Source organism: Pararge aegeria, chromosome 8, assembly GCF_905163445.1.
Source record: "Pararge aegeria chromosome 8, ilParAegt1.1, whole genome shotgun sequence".
Taxonomy (NCBI): domain Eukaryota; kingdom Metazoa; phylum Arthropoda; class Insecta; order Lepidoptera; family Nymphalidae; genus Pararge; species Pararge aegeria.
Genome location: NC_053187.1, coordinates 17,670,782 through 17,688,843, shown reverse-complemented (window position 1 = coordinate 17,688,843; position 18,062 = coordinate 17,670,782). Strand labels below are relative to the sequence as shown.

The 18,062-nt window shown below is 35.5% G+C and overlaps 1 protein-coding gene across 1 annotated transcript in view; it reads left to right on the top strand.

The window, feature by feature from the left end:
• Nucleotides 1-2,867: 2,867 nt before the first annotated feature.
• Nucleotides 2,868-18,062, top strand: part of LOC120625736 (elongation of very long chain fatty acids protein 4-like) — a 29,762-nt gene continuing 14,567 nt past the window's right edge. Inside the window, exon 1 of the mRNA XM_039892907.1 lies at nucleotides 2,868-3,003. The gene's annotated coding sequence lies outside the window, so the exon portion shown is untranslated. The remainder of the gene's footprint in view (nucleotides 3,004-18,062) is intronic.

Here is an 18,062-nt window from a genome sequence, read left to right as displayed (position 1 = left end):
TTAATTTCAATTTCAATTTCAATATTTTGTTTTAAAATAATATACCTAAACAACTTTAAACAAACTTTTCAATTAGGTTTCCTTTGTAATTTTTCTTTTTTCCGAGAAGTATTATTCATTATAGTTAAATTCTTGTATATGACTTTTTAGAATGGCGTATACGAGTATATTATGAAAGGTTAAACCGTTGTTAAATGCTATGCTGATATACGCTACTCTTCCAAGACAATACAAAATGTATACATTACATAATATTATCCTCCTTTCTTAATAATTAACGTCACGTTAACATTAACCTAAAATGGTAATAGTACGTGTGAGGACAATATTACTTAAATAAGTGATGGTGTGATGTAAGCCCGACCACCCATATAGCCGGAGCGGGGTGAGGTAAAGCCCTATTTCTCTTCCTTCTTTCTTTGTCTTTTTTCTTCTATCGAGAGGAATCTTATGATATTTTGACAAATTTAATGATAATGATAATTAATTTAATATAATACAAAATTTTATTTGTTGCTTCTATTCTGCCTACACGCAGCTCCGGGACACGGAGCAAATGCACAAAGTCAGTAAAAGATCCGTAAAATAAAAGAAACTCATAATATGTAGGTATTAGTATATGATAAACTACTGTGAATCAAAACATAATAACCAGTTTATGACGTATTGTCCTAAATCCAAACGCAGTAAACGGTTTTTTTTTAATAAAGTTAAACATGTTCATGCCACGTTCTATATTTTAATAGAAAATAATGAGGTTGTTTGACGAAAATCACGAATGTAGACTTCAACACGGTTTTTCACCTGAGCCCACTATACTGGTTTTTAGAAACTTTCTAGCAAATCACGTGCATGTTCTAATAAAGCTTGCGTGAAAAAAGTCGGAAGGCCCATAAGCGCAGCGGAGAGGGCTGTAAGTTCGATTCCCACAACTGAAAAATGTGTGTGCGATCAACAATAATGTGTTTCAGTGGCTGGGTTTTTATGTATTAAATACGTACGCAGCGCTAGGAAGACTTTAAGAAAAAAATATTTTATTTTAATATAAATTTAATTAAAAATATAAAAATTACAATTAATTTCTTATGTTTTCTAACTATTCTAGTGTTATTTCCGAAGTTCGGAAAATAATTGACTATATGCAAATGTAACTTAACAGGAAATATTATCGTGACCTAAATTCCTGCTTGGCTGCATTGGTGGGGCCGTGCTACATCTGCTATCTTCCTAGGGCTGCGATATGTAATTTATATATTATAAAATAAAATATTTATTTTTATTATTCATAAACGTATTCATCAGTCATCGTAGTACCCATAACACAAGCTACTCTTACTTTGTGGCTAGATGGCGATGTGTGTACTATCATAGTATTTATTGAAGATTCCTAAAACATAGAATTTATTGGACGAACGCAACATAGTAAAGTTTTTATATATAGTATATACCTTACAACTAAGGTTTAATTGCAAGATCATCACAAAGTTAAGTCTAATCTAATATTATAAATGCTAAAGTATGTTTGTTTCAATACGAAAGTCATCATATCAACCACGACACGAGTTTCCTTCCACAATGAGAAAGGTTTAAAGCCGAAGTCCACCACGCTGGCCCAGTGCAGGTTGGTGGACTCACACGTCTTTGAGAACATTCTGGAAAACTCTCAGGCATGCAGGTTTCCTCACGATGTTTTCTTCACCGTTGAAGCAAGTGATATTTTAATAACTAAACACAAATAACTTAGAAAAGTTAGAGGTACGTGATTCGAACGCGCCCCCCGAAAGTGAAGTCGAAGTCCAACCCACTACCCGGCTATCACCGCATCAATATTAAATTACGGTTCTGAAAATACTAGCTGTCGCCCACGTTCTTCGACCGCTTTAGTTACTGTATTTTACAAATCCTGGGACAAAAGTAGCCAATGTAACCCTACGCTAAAAATCGAGTTGATTGGTTGTCAAGGACAAACATACAAACACGCTTATAAAATAAGTTAGGAAATTGTTATAGTAAGGACCTCCTGTGACGGCTGCTGCTCTGGTAACTCCCACGTTGTTCTTTTGACCCACGTTGTCCGAGGTAATAAGCACCATTCGAGCCATTGCATCATGGAAGCATTGATTCTCTTGTGGGGTATTGTTAGCTAATGGCTCCATGAGGTCGGGTACCCCGCGCGTCCCTCCGATCTTAAGCGGAAGATGCAGGATACGTTAGCGATTATTTCGCTGCTGGAGTGTGTAGGTGGTGTTATTTAGCTGGTCGTCTCCATCTATAGATTTGGGGTTTATCTGGGAACGGGACTAGGGGGCCAAGGACGGCAAACGGACGGGAGTTTGTTCAAACGGAGGGAGTTTGTTTTTCTTTCACCCCTCTTACTCCTGATGCCTCCGGCTTTTGGGCGCTTGAATCGAGGTTAATTCTTAAAATAAATTTCTTAAATAAGTAAAAAAAAATTAAAGATATATGAGGCCCTCCTCACAGGCCTGCATTGCTTAAAGTAGGTCTTATTCCGGCTCTGCCTAAAAGTCATAGGTGCATCAAACCTTTGTGATGTACTGCAGAAGCGGGCGAGTACTTTAAAACATTATTCGTTCATTTGTTCTTCGTATAAGTAACCCACAAGTTGCAAGTATCGACCATTAGGCACGTGTGCTACAAGTTAAACGTTATAAAAACTAAAATTATGCTCATCTTTGATAAGATAAGAGAACTGATTGCGGATGGGGATTACCAGGTAGTAATACGTCATAAGAGTAAGGCAGAGGAACTCTATAGCTACGTCTGATAAACAGACGCAACCTTGAACCTGTGCATTCGTTTTCTGTTCGCCGCCTAAGTTCATATAAACATAAGCTCGCGCTAGTGTGTTTCGGCGACCATAATGATTTGAGTGTTGCTTCTCTACGCAGTGTTGGATTGACATCTTGACATTTCGCGACAGTTCGAGTGTTCGTACGAGTGCTGAAAGAAAGTTCATAGCAAATTGTACACATTATTAAAGCGGTAAGTTAAATATTTTAATTAATTTCATCTCTCACAAGACAGAAAAATGAATATTTAAATGTAAAATGTTGGAAAAGAATAACTGCCGAGTTTCTTGCCGGCTTCTTCTGGTTGTAGTGTCACAACAAACAGACAGGCTTGAAGTTTTTCAAGCTAAATTAAATTAGATATTCAATGAATTAAATGTAAAAAAAAATCTTTATTTACAGGCGTTAGATTTAAGAATGCTGTATTTCATCCTTCCTAGGATATCAAAATATTTTTTTAAAATACCACTGCATTACAAATAAATTCAAGAACTTTATAGGGGTATTAAAAATATTTGTCACATCCTATTTATCAACATAGGATAACAACAGACAGCTAAAACTTAAACAAATCTAGACGAAGTAATAAAATAAGGTACCTATTAAAATAAAGCTCTCACGACGTTAATTTCGAAAAAAAATACTTCGTCTCTCACAAAATATAAAAATAGCTAATTGCGATTTAGACTTGCCCAGGAATTGTTCTGTACCAAAGGCCAATATAAAATACTTCGCTTCTTGTATCCGCATACAGTATAATTTTTATTTTTTTTTATTTTTATAATTTGTTGCTGAGGCGGAAATAAAGTAGCGTGGTAAATAAAGTAGTGTTAAGTGATGCTGCAGTCTAATACGGTAGCGGGCTAACCTGTTAGGGAGTATGGTAGTCATACCCCTAATCGGTTTCTACGCGACATCGCGCCGGAACACTAAATCGCTTTGTCGGTAGGGTGGTAACTAGCCACGGTAAAAGCCTCCCACCAGACCAGACCAGAGAAAATTCAGAAAGAGTAAATTCCCAAATTGCCCCTGCTTGTCAAAAACCCGCTGACAGACAGACAGTTGAACGGACAGCGGAGCATTAGATATACCCGTAGGTTTGTTGACTTCTTTTGGGTGATATATTACTTGAAGTAAATATATATTTACAGTAATTGCCATATAAGAAATTAAATTAAAACATTTACTTATTTGAAAAAACTTTGAATATGAATTTTATAAAGCTACCAGATCAATTTTGATGCCGTTTTTAGTATGACAGCAGGTACAGATAATTAATATTCAGGCTATGCACGCAGTTTACCGAAGCGGCTGAGGTATTTTGTTTTCTTGGTGGGTTTTTAAGTTTTTAACTTTATTACTTGCAATTTAGGTGCTAGTCCGGTTTTAGTTTTTGAATACATTGATGTTATACTTATTTCGTTGCAAAGTGAAAGGACATCTATATTATAATACAAGCTGTTGCCCGCGACTTCATCCGTTTTTTTGTTTTAGTTTTTAGGGCATATTTTTAAGTTGTGGATAACTTCTTAAAAAATCGGAAACAGTTCTTAAAAATAACTTATTCAATTAAGATTTGTGTAGTCCTTAAATTTTTGCTATATAAATAAAAACCTTTGATCATAAAACTATTTATTTGGATAAGAATTAAAACTGTATGTAACTTTAGTTTCCACTGGCGATTCAATAAATTTTAAGAACACAATAGTTGTTATTGCGACTTTATATGTTAGTTAGGTTTATTCCCACGCGGACTTTTTATAGGTAATAATAAGTACCTTCTCAAAGTACATATTTTGTATGTATCATCAATAGTTTTCTAAGCGCACGCAAGCCGGTGCTTATTTAGCCCAACGGCTAAGTCTAGCAATTCAAAGGGGCAATATCGCCAGCATTTTGGGGTACCATACCCATAAGTGAACAGTTAAACGGCTTATGTTTATTGTAAATATTAATTTCAGTTTGTAATTATTATATCTCTAGAAAAATAAATTTTTCGTTGATTCATTAATAAATAATCGGACCTGGTCTCGCTGTCTCACGGAGCGCACGCAATGAAATTAATATTATAGGCCAAATTCTACTACTTTGGTTACATTATTGCATTTCTTAAGGATCTCCAATTTTTTGAAATAAAATGATAGCCTAAGTTATTTTGTGATAGTTTAGCTTTCTTTTGGCGAAAGAATGGTTAAAATAGGTCCTGTACTTTAGGAGCCTACTAGGTACAAACAAAGAAGCAGACAAAAACGTTTTCTCGTTGGTAATATTAATATAGATAAGAAAGAAAATTAATTAAATACTTTTGACTTATTCGACCAACAAATAATTCAGTGCCTTCTCCTAGAATACTTATGAACTATCACGGACCAAGAGGAGTTATATGCGTGCCACGAGATAATTATCTCTTCCCATTACTCGTGTTTCTTAAATTTTGATAGACGACGTAATATGGGTAGACAAAACTTTTTCGTGGTGCGCCTGTTACTTGCCTTACAAGAATACGTCGCATTTATGTCATCAAGTCATACGGCATATACTTTGTAAGAACGGCTATACGAAAATAACTAACAAAATATGAGGGATCAGCATATTGTATCCAGTGAAATTTCATTGTCAAGTCGCAGTACGAGGTTATCTTTCGTTCCCTGGTGCTCTTTTAGCCCCAGCAAATTGGTACCAGTTCAGTGAGTCAGTGCATATGACTAAAGTCTCTGTTTTGATACACGTAAACATACAATGAATATTATGATACAGTTCAATGCTTTGTTTAAAGATAATCAATTATAAGAAACAATATATCAATACTTACTTCTCTAGTGTCCATTTAGTGTATGTACATTGTAATAAATATTAGTTAAGATAGTAGTAGACTGTGCGATGTGGTGATGGCAGATCAGAATACAGTTTGTCACCACCCTTCCTCTTCCCTCGGGTGTCGTACGAGACGACTAAGGGAATATAAAGGAAAACGGCTAGCAGCGTCTTCTGTCCTAGTACTACCATTTACTGCGTTCACCAATTCGTCTCCCCAGCATAGTAATTTTGGGTAAACACTCCCGTCCAGAGGCCAGTCCAATTGTGGATTATCATTGGCTTTTGATAAGAAGATAATTCGGACTTTCGTTTGGTAGTTAGCAGTAGGCAGCGTCTAAATAATACCCAGTTTCATCGCTCGTGTAAGTTGGCACAAAAAACCCTGAATCATCGATTATAACTAATAGATCATTATCATCATCGGTTGGCGCAGTGGGCAGCGACCCTGCTTCCTTAGTCCAAGGCTGTGGGTTCGTTTCCCGCAACTGGAAAATGTATGTTATGAGCCTGTTCAGTGTTTGGGTGTTTATCTGTATTTTATAAGTATTTATGTGTGTTATTTATAAAAAAATTTTTCTACGCTACGCTTATTTTGGGGCTATGTGTGAACTGTCGTGTTATTTTTTTTTTTATCGTCTTCATCTAATATCGCACTGCTGATACAATATATGTTGGTGGGATTAACGTACTAAAATTCCTGCGGAAATAATAATGCGGAAATGTTTGTTTGTCGTTCCTTAACGTCCTAAGCGGCCAAACAACTTTATTTATATTTATAGAGTTAGTTTAAAGTTCGAAGTCTTAGACTACTTTTTATCCCCGGAAAAAAAACCCCAGGAATTTATAAAAACCGAAATAAATGCGGACGTAGATCGCGGACAGCTAATAAAAAATAAATATATCATTTCCTTAAATCAAATGATACTAAATTTACATATTTTAAAATTAAAATATTAAATTAAATTAATTAAATTAATATGCCTGAGGTAATAAAACCAATTAAAATTATAATTTAAATATAATAATAATCATTATTGAAAGGTATAGACCAAGGGTATAAATTTAAATTTTATCATCATCATCATCACCTCAACCAATTGACGTCCACTGCTGGACATAGGTCTTTTGTAGGGAGTTCCACAATACACGGTCCTGGGCCGCTTGCCTCCAGCGGCTCCCAGCCACTCGCCTGATGTCATCTGTCCACCTCGTTGGGGGCCGACCTACTCTGCGTTAACCGGTGCGGGGTCGCCATTCCAGCACCTTAAGACCCCAACGTCCATCGGTTCTCAGAGCTATACGCCCCGCCCATTGCCACTTCAGCTTCGCGACTCGCTGAGCTATATCGGTAACACTAGTTCTTCTAAGGATCTCCTCATTTCTGATTTGATCACGTAGAGATACTCCTAACATAGCTCTTTCCATCGCCCGCTGAGTGACTCTGAGTCTTCTTATGAGGCCTATATTTAAATTTAATATATAACAGAACATCTGTAGTTTTCATATGAAAAGGTAGGACAAATTTCACTCTACGGGGTTAGGCAAAAATATCACCGTTTTATCCACTTACTCTGGTGGAGTAAAAATAATATCCAATTTATAAATTAATTATTCAATTTCTCCTTTCCCTCGTTGCCGTGCTTTGGCAGGTTGACGAGAATAATTTAACCCTTATCAGTGGATATAATCGGAGGATAAAAATTTAAATAAATGAACGAATAAGTTAAATAAATAAATACATATACTACGACAATACACACATCGCCACCTAGCCCCAAAGTAAGCGTAGCTTGTTATGCATACCCTGGTCAAAAACCCTGTGCACGCCACTGCTTATAATATGCAGATAAACACCCAGACACTGAAAAACAATCATGTTCATCACACAAACATTTTCCAGTTGTGGGAATCGAACCCACGGCATAGGACTTAAAAAGCAGGGTCGCTGCCAGTAGGCCGTCAAAAATAATAAGAACTTTTGTATGAATGGTGGATGCAAAACATCTTTTTCTTACCCTTATCTCACGTATTGTGGACTGAAACCCGACTTAAACTTGTTGTTTTAGTTTTAGAATATATTTTACAATCGACCACCTATATGACGTCAATCCCCTTGGGAATGTATTTGTATGGTAATGTTTGGTGTTTATGTATGTATAAATTAAATGTTTATTCTATATCATATCAGCAACCCGTCCCGCCTTCGCACAGATGTAATGTAGATACCAGTGTGCGGCAGTTTGGTGTTATTAATAATAAAATTCTGTAAAGCATTATTTTGATGTATCTCTTAAGTTTTAGCATAAACGCACAAAACTATGTTTGTTACGAGGCCACATCAATCAATCGAGGTCAATTTCAATGTATATTTTCTACATATAAATCTCAAATCACTTCATTCATCGCTTAGAACTAGCGTTAAAATCCATTGATAATTTTTAAAGATTAAGTATGTAAGTTTATGCTATGTCATGATTTAATTAACTCAATTCAAAAAAAAAAAAGATTATTTTTTTTATATGGGCCCAGTTTATAAGAACTTTTGAAATGTCCAGTCTGTTCTAATCATAGACCATTAGACCCACAGTCCTAGCCAAGAGGAATCCAACAAGCCCAAACTCAATGGGATTACGTAGTTTTATTAAAGGGTTCCCATGACCACCTTCCGACTCCATCACCAGATCTTTAGATATTTAGTTTCATGTCTTAATAATGTTGCACTGTTATCCGATTTACACATGCATACAAAATTTTAGTTTTCGATAACCGGGAAGTGGGTCAAGTTTAACTCGCAAGATTAGATTACAGACAGACACTGGAACTGGCGAAACTAAAAATTAAGTAATAGTAATCGTTTAATAAACCAACCAAATTTCATTAAACGTTTTTGGTCAAAAAAAGTTCAACCAATGAATGAAAAATGATGAAAATATTAGCACTATTGTTCAGTGTTCGCTCATTTAAAACGACTTGTCACCTTTCGAGTTACAATTACATAAAATAATGCACCTGGGGCTTACTAACATGTCTTTAAGAAATATTATGTGAAATAATTGTTTATACGTTTAAAAGATGTCCTCATAATGAGGATCATTCAAAACTATTAGGTTGATGTAGACCCGGCTTGAAAAACATTATTGTTTCCTTCTCAAAAGGTCATAGTGTCGAAATTTCATGATAAACAAATTAACAAAGGTTGTATCCAAGTAACAAAGGTGTCTGCTTACAATATTGCACGAACACAATACCTAATCTTCAATATGCAATATATGACAGACGTATAAAATGAAATAATCTAGACATCTTCATCGTTTGAATGGTTAATTTACGCATCAATTAAACTATTGTGTGTGGTGCATTTGTCTGGTGAGAGGCTTTGGCCGTGACTATTTACCACCCTACCTAGTCGGTAGGACGTGCCGCTAAGCGAGTTAGTGTTCCGTTGCGATGTCGCGTAGAAATCGATTAGGGCTACCATAATCCCTAACAGGTTAGACCGCTACCATCTTAGACTGCATAATCACTTACCACCCGGTGAGATTGCAGAATAATAAAGAAAATATATTACATTTAATACTGCACTTGAACATTACTTACTACTTTATTTGAAAGACGTCCTCAAAATAAGGATTATTTAAAACTATAACATTGATGTAGACCCGGCTTAAAAAATATTAATTTTTACTTCTCAAAAGGTCATAGAAATTTCATCATAAACGAATTAACAAAGGTTGTATCAAAGTAACAAAGGTGTCTGCTTACAATATTGCACGAACACAATACCTAATCATCAATGTGCAATATATGAGAGACATATTGAAATATTCCAGGCATCTCCATATTAATTTACGCATAAATATTGCAATAAAGTTACAGTGTTGTACGGTAATAATAACGAGGTTAATTAAACCAGTATTATTTTAATATTATTGACGTTTTGTTTAAAATATTGTTACATTATTCATTGTTCTTAGATCGTTACGTATACGTAACGATCAACGATCTTATCGTGTATTGAGATTTTTATGTATTGTTGATGAGAGTTCGCTATACAATGTCTAATGTATAGTCTGCGTGATGACTGTTATTTTCATATATCTATGTATTCATACGTATATAAAAAATTATTGATCCCTTTTTACGAAAATTGCGCGTACGGTGGAATACCAAAACTCATTGTTTAGAAGCAGCGCAGAATACTATTCCTTTTTAATTATACATAAAAAATACATTAAGTTAATATAAAAATATTAACCATGTACTTCGCACACACGCATGTACTTCGCACTTACGAATTATTTGGATATTGATTTGTTTGAAGAAAAAAAAAGCGAATTAGAGTGTCAGTTCCAGTGTCTTGGCGAAAAAAGGAAAGAAGAATTATTCAGGAAAAAAAAAATTATCGATAAGAATCACAGAATTCTTTTCGATAAAAAAATACATAATATTTTTTAATTATTTTCTTTTTACCTCGGCAACAACTTGAAATTAATATTGTCGTAATAAAGACTTCATTTCTATGTGATGTCCCACGACACCACAAGTTTTTATTATTTGTTGAAAAAACCATAACATTTTGTTTAAACAAATCATGTTATGTAAGGCCTCTTTGAGTAAGGTATCTCCTAATACCAGCAAAAGTGCTAACGATACTAATCAACAGGTCACTAGGCTACCTTATAGCAATCTAGTCTTTACCCGCGACTACGTCCAAACAAAGTTTTTGTTTTCACTTTTTCCGCAGTACAAGTTAACCCAAAGAACTATTTACAAAGTACTCATTTAATTTTTGCATTAAAACGTACTAAAAAGTTTAAATCGAATAATATTAAAAAGATTAGGCAGGTACAGTAGGCGGCCTTATCGCTAACAAGCGATATCTACCAGGCAACCTATCACAGAATAAGAGAAAAGTTATACAGTAACTTTTGATAGGTTAGGATCAGGGTGTACACAAAAAAAAGTAAGGGAAAGTAATTGTTCGTAAGGATGTATATAATAATAATACACCCTACCAATCGGTTTCCCTTGGTTTTCCTAATCCTAAGGTTGCCTGGAATAGATCTCTACTAAGCGATAAGGCCGCCATTTGTATCCTACTTTTTAAGTTTATTTTTGTTGTGTCCATTGTTCTTTTTTTTCCTATTTGTGGTGTACAAATAAAGTGTATAAATAAATAAATAACTTTAAAAGTGCACATAAATAATAACGATGATATACATAACCAATATCTATAAATACATACATAAAAAAGGTTATTCTATGTTAAATTCTTAAAATAACATATTTCAACATTTGTAGGTGCAATATAAAAGTACTATAGTATTTCTTAATCTTAACAACCCATTATCAGCTTACGATAGGGCAAGGGTCTCCTCCCACAATAAGAAGGGTTTAAGCCATCCACCACGCTGGCCCTTTGCGGATTGGTGGACTTCACACGCCTTTTAGAACATCTCTCAAACTCTCAAGTTTCCCCACGATGTTTCTTTACGTCTCCGTTAAATCATAAAGCAAGTGATGCTTAAATTGCTTAAAACGCACATAGCTTGGAAATATTAGAGGTGCGTGCTAGGATTCGAACTCGGCCCCTCGAAAGTGAAGCCGAATTCCTAACCACTAAGCCATCACGGCATATTCACAAATTTCTTACTTATTTTTATAACCATATACATACATAAAACAAATAAATAAATCTATAATATTTAAAAGTGCAATCTGCTGAATTTCCGGCCGGCCCTTTTCAGTGGAATCTGCCTGCCGAACGAAAGCGAAATTTTGAATTTAGTTTTTTTTAATTTAAGAACACGCAATGCAAGTTCTACTGTGTACCTAGAGACATGGAAAGGAAAAAAGGTCGATAAAAGAAAAGAGTGGAGAGATGTTTTTACACATTGGCACAGATTGGATGACTAAGTGTAGGGATGGGGATCTTTGGAAAAACTTGGGGGAGGTCTACTCCAATGAGGCGACTTCTACCTTAAATTAGACAGTAAGAGACGTCACAAAATTAACTTTAAGTAATTTTTATCAAATAAATTACAATTAGTAATAATGATTTTTAAAAATATTGGACAAGATAATATTGTAATAATTGGTAGTAGAATAAAGGCGTTTTATGTTTCATATTTTATATTAATGCAGGTTTTCATTTCTTTATCTTATTCTTCTGATCAGAAGAAAAATGTATTCCGATAAGACGGTACACTGTTGATCGTTAAATCTTGACTCTTTAGAAAATCGATAAGAAAATCTACTACATATTATTGAAAAAATTCAATGCATAATCACTGTCATTTTAATTTAAAAATGGAATGGTGTTGGAATTGTTACGAAGTATTTTGACATTTAAAAGGCGCTTTTAGTTGCAGAATTAATGCTACTAATTCGAAGAATACTAATTCGGCTTAATGTTACATTTATTATCATGGCCCTGTATATAAATTAATAAATAAATATACTACGACAATACACACATCGCCATCTGGCCCTAAAGCAAGCAAGTTTAGCTTGTGTTATGGGTACTAAGATGACTAATGAATATTTTTATGTATAATATTCGTAATAAATACCTATAATATACAGATAAACACCCTGACACTGACAAACATTCATGTTTATAACAAAACATTTTCCAGCTGTGGGAATCGAACCCACGGCCAGAAATAGATAGGAAAGCAGGGTCGCTGCCCACTACGCGAGTCGCTAGTCGACAGTTGAATATATTTCAGATAATAGGTTAATAAAGTACTGTCTGGACATTTTAATAATATATTGAAATAATCTGGATGAATTTTGACGACCGCTCTGGCGCAGTGGCAAGCGCAGTGGTTTTAAGAGGAAGTTCTCGGGTTCGGTCCCCCGTCGGGGTGATTTGAGAATGTATAATTTCTGAATTTTCTCTGGTCTTGTCTGGCGGAAGGCCTCCTTCTCGGCTAGTTACCACCCTGCCGACAAGGACATGCTGCTAAGCGATTTAGCGTTCCAGTACGATGGCACGTAGACACCGATTAGGGGTATGGGTTTAATATAGCTGCCATTATTATCCCTAAAAGCTTAGCTCGTAAAAATATTAATCAAAATAATATGAAATATATCCTAATTATATGCAACAGATTAAATAAACTAACGCATGTGAACAGGATGATATACGCGGAAAACAGTTGGCCTCAAAGAATTATAAAGTCTCAAAATTAAATGAAGTTGTATTAAGATGAAAAAAATTATATACCAAGATCATTTAAAGTAAAAACAGAGTATTTTTTTTTCCATCCATATACTACGGTAAGATAGCTCTACTGAGCTCATTTTATTATTTTTATAGTAATAAGTGACGGACCAAGTATAAGGCCTTATAATATGATTCCTAAGGTAATTTTGAACCTACCAATGCATAAATTTAAATTATGCTAAGACACATTTATTACAGCGAGGTAACTATACAATAAATGAATTTCCTAATGACAAGGTTGCTTTAAAATATTAATTCTAAAATGTAAAATGTATATACTTGATTTTGAAAATTAGCAATTGCTGAGTTTCTTACCGGCTTCTTCTCGGTAGAATCCGCCTTCCGAACCGGTGGTAGAGACACTACAAACAGACAGACTTGGCGCTTTTAAAGGGCATATAATTAGGCCTACTTGAAATAAATGAAAATAGAATTAAGGTTTTTTTTTTGAATCTTATGATATAAATAGAGCTACATTTCTCAGGACAAGCAATGTATTGATCTGCCATCTGGAAACGACACCACAGTTAAGAGAAAATTAAGATGATAATAAAGCAAACAAAAAACACAACTCCCTCATTAACCTGGACTGTTATAGGCTATTGATGATTTATTTATTTGTGAGTTTTATCGACTTCACTTTCGGGTAGCCGAGTTCGAATCCCAGCTTGCACCTCTAAATTTCTAAGTTATGTGCTTCTTAAATAAAAGAAATATCACTTGCTTCAACGGTGAAGGAAACCTGCATGCCTGAGAGTTCTACATAATGTTCTCAAAGGTGTGCGGCCTTAACCCATTCTCACTGTGGGAGGAGACCCGTGGGCCGGGATGGGTTGATGTGATGATGATGATGAGTTTTATTAGTATATTTATATGTTTTAGTGTATCTAATTATTGCATCACCTGCCACGCATCTACGTCTATTTCTTACTTAGCCTTTGGTTTACTGGAAGAGTTCGCTGTGTAGCGATAATCCCATCAAATTGTACCTTATGCCTTCTCTTGCATTTCTTGTATTTTATTTATGTTTTCTATGTTGTGTACCAATAAATCACTGTCATCAACAAATTAATGAAAATTCCGGTTGCTTTACAAAGAAAAAAAGCTGGCCTCTAAATTAATATTAATTTATTTACAAAAAAAAAAAAAAATTATATCACTAAATCTTCTCAAAAATTCTTAAAGGAAATATATATTAAGTAGTTATATTTGTATGTATGTAGTATTATTTTTTCCTCACATAAAAAGGTGATGAATAATTTATGTTATCTCATCATATCTAATCCTTTATGAAATTGGATACAGAGGCTTTAAATAGTAATTAATGCTTATTAACCGACCTCCTTCAAAAAGAAGGAGATTATCAGTTCTTTTTTTTTCATATAATATATATAATTATATGTGTGGGCATAACCAAGGCATTTATTCCATATAGATCGGATTATGAGTTTCGGGAACAGAAAATGAAATTCTTTATAAAAATACAGTTTTTTTTTTAATTTCATTTCTCGGAAGGATCGTAGCTGATATCCACCGTAAGGGTTGTAACAGCCAAACCGGGGTTCGGGGGTGAGAGCGATAGGTCACCATGAAAAGGGTCCCAGAGCTCGATGACGTAAGGGTGAGGGGGGACGTCAACCCTAGGGTGCCTCCTGCGAAAGTCGATGTTAAGGATTGAATGGACTAAAGTTTAGTCTGAACGCCACCGTTAACATGTAGAGGACCTGCTAAGCGGCTAAGTTTGTGGTGGGCTTCTTCTTAGACCAGGACGTGTTTAGAACCCTCGTAGCTTTAGTTTTAAGTTCTCACTACCGTGTACACATTTCTGATGTAATATACGAATCAAAAGTGCCATCTATGGGCTTACTTGAATAAAGATATTTTTTACTTTAACTTTGACCGGACAAAGTTGTTCAGCGACAGAAATAATGTAGTCCTTCCCCGGACGAGCTCTGTCACGAAAAGCTTTATTTTTCAACATCATTATCATCATCATATCAACCCATCACTACAGAGCACGGGTCTCCCCCCACAATGAGAAGGGGTAAAGGCCGCAGTCCACCACGCTGGGCCAGTGCGGATTGGTAGACACACCCTTATTATGGTGAACTCGCAGGCATGCAGGTTTCCTTCAACGTTGAAGCTGATATTTTAATTCCTTAAAACGCACAAACTTAGAAAAGTTACAGGTGCGTGCTGGGATTCGAGCTTGGCCCCCCGTAAGTGAAGTCGAAGTCCTGGGCTATCACACTGTTATTAATGCCTTCCTAATTAGGACACATAGTTGGTAGATATTTAGCACTGGGCATACCTATAGTTATGACGTCACATTTTCTATAAAAGTTATCGATCACAGAATTTTATACGTTAACATTTAAACATAATTTTGCAGCAGGTAATAAATATATTATATGTTTAATCACCTCTCCTAATTACCTCTAGTATAAAAACTTTAATAACTTTTGAGAAATGCATTTAACGATATTAATGGATATTATTTTGACGACAGCTGGTGGTTTTGAACATTGTACTGAAAGACGGCTATGTGGGTGGTGTTATTTATACTGAGTAGTGTTTAAGTGTAGTTATTTTAGTATAAATAGTGTACTTACGTTATTTTTGATGTGAATAAGTGTGGTGAATTGGTTTTTTAGCAGGTAACATACATTATTATTATACAGATTTGCCGGTAAATATGACGATATTTTAAAATTTATATGTAAGTTTGCATTCAAGTGAAGAAACGTTACGACCAAGTGTATGTGGTTTTGAATACCTAACGTCATATCTGGACGAACAGACGAACGAACGAGACGAGACTGACTCTTTAATACGATTATTTTCCTCTCAGAATGAACAGGATGTAGGCCGTAGTCCACCACGCTGACTTATTGTGGGTAAACTTTACACGCCGATTATAGAGAACTCTCAGGCATGCGGGAATCCTAACGATGTTTTCCTTCACCGTTAGAGCATGCGATATTTAATTTCTTAAATTAAAAAACACACATAACCCCGAAAATGTAGAGGTACGCCGAGGGACGATAGATTAACGTAACTCAGCCTTGTTGGTATAGTAGTTGGCAATCATAACTCCGAAAAGTTAGAGGTACGGCGAGGGACGATAGATTTACGTAACTCAGCCTTGTTGGTATAGTAGTTGGCATAATCGACTACGAAAATCGCGAGGAATCGATCCCATTGCGTATGATTCCTGTGTCATCCAGGCAAATATCAGGCATTTCGTTAAAAAATTTCAGTACTAGTTCGGAGTTAGACAATTTGCGGTGACCGACTTCCGCACGTCAGTTCTGGTTAATGCCACTTACATGTGATCATAACTTTTAAAGTCTATAAACTTTCATTGTCGTAGCCCGGTGAATCAAAGCTCATTTATGAGAGACAATGTCTATGTTAGTAGTACTTCCAGGTAGTACTTCCGAAATGCATATTTGACGGCCGATTGGCGCAGTTTGCAGCGGCCCTGCTTTCTGAGTCCAAGGCCCTTGGTTCGATTCCCACAACTGGAAAATGTTTGAGTGATGAGCATGAATTTTTTTTCAGTGTCTGGGTGTTTATACGTAAATTATAAGTTTTAATGCATATTATTCATAAAAATATTCATCAGACATCTCAGTACCCATAACACAAGCTACGCTTACTTTGGGGCTAGATGGCGATGTGTGCGTTGTCGTAGTATATAATTATGAAATATTGCTTGTATTAGCATGGTCATGTACTGGTCTGAAGGGCGGTATTACAGAAACATGAAGCTTAACACTTACTCCTCAGGTTGCTAGACAAATATCAGCACTTTGTAGGATGGCTTCTCATTCAGTACTCCACACGCTTTTGAGAACATTATGGAGAACTCTCAGGCACGCAGGTTTCATCACGATATTTTCCTTCACCAGTGATATTTAACATCGCTTTGTTTTCCTTCACTGTTAAAATTAGTGATATTTAATGTTTTAAAGCGCACAAAACACTAAAAAGTATGAGGTGCGTGCTGGGGGTACTTGGTCCTCCAGTTAAGAAGACTTAATTCCTACACTAGCCTTACCTTTTTTAATGTATGCACATAGTTATCTTAAAAGTTATATAGTTTTGCATAAAACACCTACTCGGCAGAGAATGCTCTCTAACAGGTCCAATTAAAATATCGTTACTTAAATAGTTGTTAACGAGTCGCAGTAATTATTTTTTGTAATTACACATAATAGTGTAAACTATTTTTACCAAGTATTATAACTATGGTAACAATCCGTATCAAAAATGCTAAAAATGTTTTACAGGAAAATAACATCTCAATTGAAAACTCGATAACTGCCAAGGAATACTGCAACGCTGATTTTCAGTATGGACCAAATATATGTATGAAAGCCTCAGAAATGCCTGTATAGTCCTACATATATAAAGATGTTTTAATATGAATTTTGAATTCCTTGAGGCATATGGCAAGGGAAGCGGTGATAGCCTAGTGGGTTCGGCTTTCCTCTCGTGAAGACTGAGTTCGAGCCCCGGCATGCACCACTCACTTTTGGGAGTTACGTGCGTTTTTAAATTAAGCAATTTAAATAATTCTTGCTTTAAACGGTTAAGGAAAACATCGTGAGAAAACCTGCGTGTCTGAGAGTTATCACATTATGGAGAACATCTAAGAGTTCTCCATAATGTTCTTGACAGCGTGTGAAGTCTGTTTTAAGTTATTTAAATATCACTTGCGACAACGGTGAAGGAAAACGTCGTGAGGAAACCTGTATGCCTGAGAGTTCTCCATAATGCTCTCAACGGCGCGTGAAGTCTACCAATCCGCACTTGGCCAGCCAGCGTGGTAGACTATGGGCTAAACCCATCTTATTCTGAGAGGACAACCGTGCCCTGCAGTAGACCGGTAATGGGTTGTTGATATATATATGTCCATATAAGTTTCAGGTATTAAAGGAAAGTCTAAATTAAAAATCGCTACAAAACACACATGCTATATTTGATGTCATATGCATACATGCATACAGTTTGTCTTGAGTCATGGGTAAAATAATCTTTTGTATGCATGTTACATATAAGATATATAGAAGCGATCAGGAAGTAACATGTGGCTGTTTAATCAGCGATCTGTTCCTCAGAACCCTCTTTGTATCCTCATTGATAACTCACGCCGAGGGGGCTGGAGTTTTTATGTCGGACTTTTATTTCCTAAACCC